Below are 7,926 nucleotides of genomic sequence, written 5' to 3' on the forward strand. Positions count from 1 at the left end.
CATATTTGAATGCATTTGGTTAGGCCAATAGAAATTGAGAATTCCCCTGTCATGTGTTTACTTTAAGCCAATCACCAGCCGCAATTTCCCCTGGTTTGGGCGCGGGAAGGTTTACCTGAGCGACGCGTCTGTCGCCTGTGCGTGGACGTACTGTGTGCATGTGTATACGATGTGCTGTGCGTGTACTTATATGCATAGGATTTACGTGCGTGTGCAATCGTGAGAATCAGAGCCTGGATGTAATGGACGTGAGAAAATTTCTGTCTTCAAATGGAGTGGGGCGGAGATATTATTCACATTTTTGAAGGTAAGCAAACCATAGATCGATCTAATTATAACTTGTTGAGTTTTTCCAGTATTATGGGCTACTACCTCTCCGTAAACGACCATCTAAGTTACCTTACGAATAACCCCGGGCCCGGGACGCTCCTTGTAACGTTAGTGTACACAGTTAGCTATGGGGCTGGTCGCAGTTACCTTACCATAAACACCTAACAGCTAGAATCCGAGGCCGAAACTCAACTGTTAGGTGTTAGGATCTAATACTACGTACTTTGAGTCTTTGTGCATGTTGGGATGGGGCTCGGCCTATTCGCGGACTATAAAGTCTTTAACTTTTTAACGTTAGAAACGCATTTTTCAAACAAAATAGAGTCTAGACCAGGTTATGATTTCCAAAATTAACAAAAATGAGTGACGAATGTAACCGTCATTGACATTGTACATCTGACATTGTAACTGTGTGAGGGGGCTACTTGTACTTTTGTAGGCACCTATAGAGCGAAGTTGAAAAAATGCCTCTCATGATACATCGATCATCAGGAGCTATTCAGTTCTAATAGAGTTCTAAAAGTTCTAACGTTAACATTATGCGTTTCAGAAAATATTGGGACACACTAAACTCTCAGTCTAAATTCTCCAGAACGTTAGTCGTAGGCCTAACGTTAACTACTAACACGTAACAGTGTAATGTTAGATCTTAGAGAAACTAATAATAGAACTAGACACGGTCTAGTCTACATGTACTTAAGTTGGGGTTCTACCGAGGTAGGGCTTACTCTAAGTCTAACTGTAAAAGTCTAACCGTTTTAATAGTCTAAACAAGTCTCACAACCGTTGGCGTTATGTAGGCCCTACTCATTTATTCTATTCCAACTAGAACAGCATTAACACGAAATAGGCCTACTATTACTAACGGGTTAGGCCCAACTAGTATTAGTAGGTAGTCTAGAACTCCGGTTAGGTCCCCACTCACCCTTCACCGCTATAGCTGGGGACTTCTTTCAACCTCCATAAACTTTGCGCATTAGTGGAGACACACGCAGAATGAGAGGGGACCGATATCACGATTTACCCCTAGAACGTAGTAGAAGCAGAACCTAGACCACTGTTAAACATCTAGGGCCTACATTGAACGGTTTTCCAGGATAAGCTATATCCTAGGGCCTAGGTCCGGTTCTCATTGCGGTATTATAGACCTAACGTTAGGCCTACAGTGCAGTGGTATGAACTCTACATGGACTACAACTTACAAGCATAGCATCATGCACACAGAGATGATCACTGTAAAGTATGTAGAGGGAGACGTCTGGTCGAGTTTAGACCACGGTTAGAGATCGACGTATATAAAGCTGTGCTATAATTAACCCTATTTTAACTGGGGGGGGGGGGGGGGGTCAAATTGACCCCCTTCTCGACATTTCACCCCCATGATTCCGCAACGCGCAAAGATTTTGCCGCGTCATTTCATGACTTTTTTTCATTGAAGTCTCCCGCATATTTTGAGACCAAATTTGCGACGTCCGGGTACACCGTTTTGAAGTTACGCAATGTTTTGCATATATGCATGTCAACCTGAAAACAGCTCAAATTCATGATTTCTGTGCAAATCCTATGCAAATTGTGGTTTGTTTTTTTTTTTTTTTGTTTAATTGATATAAATTAGATATTTCAACTTTTAACCATTGAAATTAATCAATTCTAATGTAGATAAGCTTGAAAAAGTGCCTGCAACAAATTTTGGAAAAAAAAACAAACAAACAATGGAAAACAAAAGATCGAAAAAACAGTAAAATACATGAAAAATTAACAAAACAATAAAAAAACAAAAGAAACTGATTTTGACTGCGCTATTTTTTAAAAAGAAAATTGTTTGATGTGTCTTGAGGAACTCTGACACAAAAATTTAGCAATCCTTCAGTCTTTTTGTTGGAGTTATATGTAAAAATATAATTTCATGCATAAATTTGCATAATTAATTTATTCAAAAATATAAAATCAACATTTTTTCTATTGTATGACCGTGTAATCTTGTAGTTGACATCCGGCTCTATTTTCAGGCAAAATTTTGCGGCGATCGCGCGATCGGCGGCCGAGATCTGAAGGGGGGGTCAAATTGACCCCCCCCCCCCCCCCCGTAAAAACTTGGTCTCCAATAGCCCAGTTGAAATAGGGTTAATGCAATAGACTAGAAGCGTCTAGAAACTCTACATTGCTATTGAGTCGACAGCCGAATCACTGACACTGTGTTGCCAGAAGGTGATCTCGATTGATACGGTAATAAAAAAAAAAATGGTGAAATTTGGTGATTTATATAATTGTGATGACCTATGTAGTAAAAAGGACTTTTATTTGCCACCACATTCGAGCATCCACACAGCTGGGAGAATACCATAGTGCTATTGCACTCCCACGTCATGTGTGGCAATCATCTAAGTAAGAAATACGATGCATGCACTGTTAAGTGTTAGTCCACTGTGACATCACACTTCTAGCTGAAGATCAACGTGCTCACACATCATGGAGATCGATCCCCCTTTTAGCAGACGACAACGGGTACTATATTTGAACATTGTTTTTTATGAAAGTTACAGGTGACCTTAGGCATTGAAATTTGGCAGAGATCATCTTTGGGTCTTTCTAAATATGCTGATCGATGTAGCTAAAAAGTAATTTCTAGCTTTTCTATTGATGCACACTTAGTATTTGTGTCGGACAAAACGGAACTGCATATTGTCTTGTGGAGATGAGTTCTAAATCCATTTCTGAACATTGTGTTTTCATGCTTTCCTCCAGATAAAAAGACGTAACATGACAGTTCTTCGGGAGTGATGGTGATTTAAAGGAACTCGGTATAGGGGTCATCATTTGGAGAACGAAGACAGATTGATAGCTGTACAGTCTCTGTCACACCACGAGGGTGCAGATCACCAGATTGAAGAAGTACATGTAACAGATGTGGCCAACGACTAGCCATTGAATGCAGGGTTGACGAATGCTGGAAACACCGGGCCAACATCAGCGAAGGAGCCTCTGAGATATGGACTTCCATTGCACTAACCCTGCTGTAAGCTATTCTGTTGTTTTCCACGATGATTAATGAAGGGAGACTAGTTTGAAATTGATTCACATTTATTTTACATTCTAGAGTCTCAGTAATTACATAAGAGGCTACATTAAGAGACTGAAAGCTTTGTTGGTTTTGTTTTGTTTGAAGAAATGATTTTCAAGTATTAATTATTCTTCATGGAGCAGTTTTGGAGCTGTCCTTCTCTCTGAAAATGAAAGCCTTGAGAGGTTAGTACTCGTATTTAAGAAAAATGTGTACTTGCTGTATCGACAGAAGTGAAAACCATGTTATGGTCAGTCTTGAGTTGTGTAAGTAGAGCTGAACGTTGCTTATGGCAAATATGTATATTAAATGATTTGCACTTCAAGTTTATAATGTAAACTGGAGGGACCTATTATCCTCATGCCATAATTTGTATGATTTGTAAAACCTTTAAATTTTACTTATTTGCCCAGGAATTCAACACACACATCACTCCAAGGGGGAGGAGATACTTCAATAGCTGATGGAAGGAGTTCTGACTGCTCCAAGGAGACACCTGCTTATCCAGATCATCGTAGCATATTTCTTGTTGATAATGGAAGCAGAAAACTGTACAGCGTAAGTTCAATTGTTTGAATACTGGTCTGGAAAACCAGTTTCCCATTGTCATGTCTTGTACTATACATTTCCATGCAATATAGCACCATCTTATTTGCCTGTTCACTTTTGTTTTTGTCTTCTCAAATATAGAGAATAACAGTCTAAAATGTGCCCCCCCCCCCAAAAAAAAAAAAAAAAAAAAAAAAAAAATGAAGGGACCGGTAAGTATAACGTTGTAAATGAAGTGATGGTTATAGATTTAAAAATAAAGACTGATATACTTGTATGAAACATGTAAACAGAGTGTACCTACAAGACTCCGCGCTGACTTATTTTCTTGGTAGCCCCATTGGGCCACATGTAAATGATAATAGTCCTAATACTTATGATATAATTATAATAATGATGAATTAAAAAAAAATGGAAATTGATTTGCCATAAAGTTCGATGGATAATCACATCTTGTATTTTTCTACTAACTGTGCACATCCACACTTAACCCATCTGCATGAAATTTTCATTTGTATTAACTGATATTTGGTGTAAGAAGCACATGAATAAATGTACTTGAAACAGCGGTACTGAATAGCAATAGAAATTAATGCCAAGAAAAAATAACATGAAAATAGTTCAGCCCCTTAAAAGATTGAAATGAGGGTCAATTTTTTGATGTTATATATTTGCTTCGTAGAATATGATTAACATTCTTCTTGCTTCCTTTTTAAATTCAGATACCCAAGTAGTGAGCAAAAGACGCGTTGAAGCCAAGGCAGTTGCGATGCAGTACCCCACTTTGTGAGACACCACACAAGGTGCACAAGGATATGTAAGTTTATACTCATAAGTTTATGTGATCTACAACTTTTTAGCCCTCTTTAGCAGAAAGCTTAAGTGACATACATGGTATCTTATTCATCTAGCTTGCAAAAACTTGAACATTTTCAACTTTTCTCCAGAGATAGTGGACAGAATTCAACCATACTAGGAGTTGATCATCCTTGTTTAGTTAGGGGGCAAGGACCCAAAGTTGTTCAGGATATGGTCATGAGCCCCCCCCCCCCCCCCCAAAAAAAAAAAAAAAATAAATAAAAAAAAAAAAAAAAAAAAAATGGCCTTTACAGGGAAATTAATTGCATCTATGTCTTAATTAAATCATTGGGCAAATATACAGGCAATGTGGGGGCTTTTGATAATCTTTGATGTACATGTTCATAGATGTCTAATAAATTTTGTGTGCAGATTGGTCTGATTCCATGACTTAGGTTGGATGTACATAAACTCCAACGTAACGTAATGTAACGTAAGCTCCAACATGCCAGTTGCGCCGTTCATTTATTATAAACCTATTCTCGTTTTCTTCCATAAGAATGCCACTACATGTATTTCTACTGCTATCAGATCTTCATCAGTTATAGTCAACTCTGTGCCAAAGTGAAATTTGTTGAGACTCGAGAAAAAGCTTTGACCTACAATGCATTCTTATATTTCAGGAGTACCTGTATGACAAGGATCTCGGGATTCATTGAGTATCGTTTGGAGACCTTGAGGAGCTATGACACCACTCATCAACTCAGGCAGAGAGAGAGTAGTTGCAGCTCCCACCAAGCCCCTGACTGAACACAATTCCAACGTTAGATTAGAAGCCCAACGAGAAGAGACAGCTACCATCGGTGTATAGGCCTACGTACATATCCTTGCTTTTTCCTCTTTTGAGATACATTAAATGCTCCTCTGAAGTTGGAACTTACATTCTTGTTGAAGAGTCAGCCTCATCAGGCTCATCTGTAGTTGAACATGAAGCTGTTACCAGGACGTACTGCAGCACTTCAACACTAAAAGTAGAACAGGGCTCGTCGATGAAAAGAGTTTGTTTTGAAACTTCAAGCTGCCCTGAAAACAACCTTATTATAGGGAAGATTTTATTTTCCCAAACAACTGGCAGTATTCACCAAATATTGTGATGACACAAAACGATCCAAATTCTGTATGTTCATCCATGCTTCCTTCCATGTGTCCATCTGTTACAGTTTCAGTAACTTTTTTGAACTTCAATCGTAACCAAACTTGGATAATAGGTGCACTATGGTAACTTTCCCCTTATGACACACTTTGAAGTCACATGACAGGGTCAAAGCCTCAAAAGTCAAAAAACAAGGTCATTTGAGGTATAATTGTTAGTTTATTTTGGTTAACTGTTTCAAATTTTGTCAATTAGTGCTAGTTGATATTTAATTTGAATATTAGATGATCAAATATCAGTAACACAATAAACTGCCTTTAGTCAGAAACTGGCTTTCTGGTGAAAAAAAAAAAAAATTGATCTATTTTTAGGACAGAGACTGGTCGATCCATGTACTGTTTTCAAAATGTGGTCTTAACAACTGCTAGTGAAGTGGGTAATGTTCATTGTGTCTATTTTAAACTCAACTGAGCCAAAGGCTTGAGTGAGCTATTGCGATCGATCGCTTTTTGTTCGTCATGCGTCGTGCATAGACTTTTACATTTTCATCTTCTTCTCAAGAACTGGTGGGCGGATATCAACCAAACTTGGTGGGGATCATTCTTAGGGGGTAGGGACCAAAAGTTGTTCATGTGGAGCATGTGGCCCAGGGGGACAGCCCCAAGGGGAAAAAGGGGGTAATCTTTAAAAATCTTCTTCTCCAGACCCCAAAACAATGTAGTTAATATGTTATTTGTAGATCTATACATTTACCTATAAAGAATATAGTTTGTTCATGGAAAGACCCAAGTTTTGGTGGTGGGGGCCAAGGGGAAAAAAACACATGTCCATCTTCTTCAAACCGGAGTCCAGATTTCAGTCAAACTTGGTTGGGATCATCCTTAGTGGGTAGGGTCCCAAGGTTGTTCATGTTGAGCATGTGGTCGGGGGGGGGGGGGGGGGGCAAGGGAAGATGGGAGAAACTTTTGTGCTCCAGATCCAAAAGCATTATAGGCAAGATATGGTGTATGTGGATATCTTTATAGGTGAAGAATATACGTTCATGACAATGCCTCAATACCTATGATAACCTCCTTGGAGCTCGGGGGGGGGGGGGGGCAGAGGATAGGGCCCCCAAGAGAGGAAAAAAAAAATCTTGCTCTCCAGACCCGAAAGCATTACAGTCAAGATACGTTTTAAGTAGATACCTTAAAGATAAAGAATATTCATGAAATGTTGTTCATGACAATACCTCGGAAAACCCCTTTGGACAGACTGTTTTGTGTACTAACATCGGTCTTGTACTAGTCTGATTTCATACCTTGATACCACCTTCAGAAATGCATCCTTTCTGTACAAAATGGCATGATATAAAAAGAAAGTCAAAATCTGAAATTTTTAGAGAATTTGTTCCATTTGTTGTATTTTTAGATCAGATTAATACATTACATGTACCTACATTTGTATTGGATGTTACATCACTGCAAGCCTCATTACATCTTATTCTTATGGACAGTAATGTGTTTGTGTGTGAAAGTTTATGAAATATACTCTGTAATAACGAAATTGTATAGGAACCACACACATTATCTCAATGAGTTATTACTATATGCCTATGTTATAATCATTTGTAAGAAAGCAACCAGAGTCAGATTTCTCTAATTAAATTCCAAAATACATGTACTGTACATTTAGTACACAATCCTTGGGAATGAATTTCTGCTTTAGTTTCAGACTTTGCCTTGCGGCTACTCCTTGACACAGATTTCGAGTTGTATAGCCACATATGATTTATAGTTCTTAATACACTGTACAATAAAACATGCGTTATGAAGCTGAAATAATGAGAAGGATGAGAAAGACTCAAATCAAGTTTGTAGCCCATATTATACCAAAATTATGAATTATAATAAATTTGCTCTCATAGTGTTAAGTTGACTTGGTCATATGATTAAAGCTTTTGTGACTTGATTTGAGATAATTATCATTGAGAAATTTATAATGCATTTGGAGTTGGATTATTATACCTGTCCTAGCTGTAAGAAAAAACCAAAAT

At 38.2% G+C, this 7,926-nt stretch overlaps 1 long non-coding RNA gene across 2 annotated transcripts; it reads left to right on the forward strand.

The window, feature by feature from the left end:
- The first annotated feature begins 204 nt into the window (after positions 1 to 204).
- On the forward strand, positions 205 to 6,183 carry LOC139719699 (uncharacterized). 2 transcript variants are annotated; one of them, XR_011710118.1, is made up of 5 exons: positions 205 to 307; positions 3,076 to 3,346; positions 3,805 to 3,949; positions 4,663 to 4,757; positions 5,422 to 6,183. It is a non-coding gene; the product is annotated as an uncharacterized lncRNA (long non-coding RNA). The 2 variants fall into 2 exon arrangements; XR_011710117.1 differs by lacking the exon at positions 205 to 307 and having other exon boundaries at positions 2,417 to 3,346.
- Positions 6,184 to 7,926: the final 1,743 nt, after the last annotated feature.

Source organism: Diadema antillarum, unplaced genomic scaffold, assembly GCF_040938485.1.
Source record: "Diadema antillarum isolate AM-2024a unplaced genomic scaffold, OU_Dant_1.0 scf00000113, whole genome shotgun sequence".
Taxonomy (NCBI): Eukaryota; Metazoa; Echinodermata; class Echinoidea; order Diadematoida; family Diadematidae; genus Diadema; species Diadema antillarum.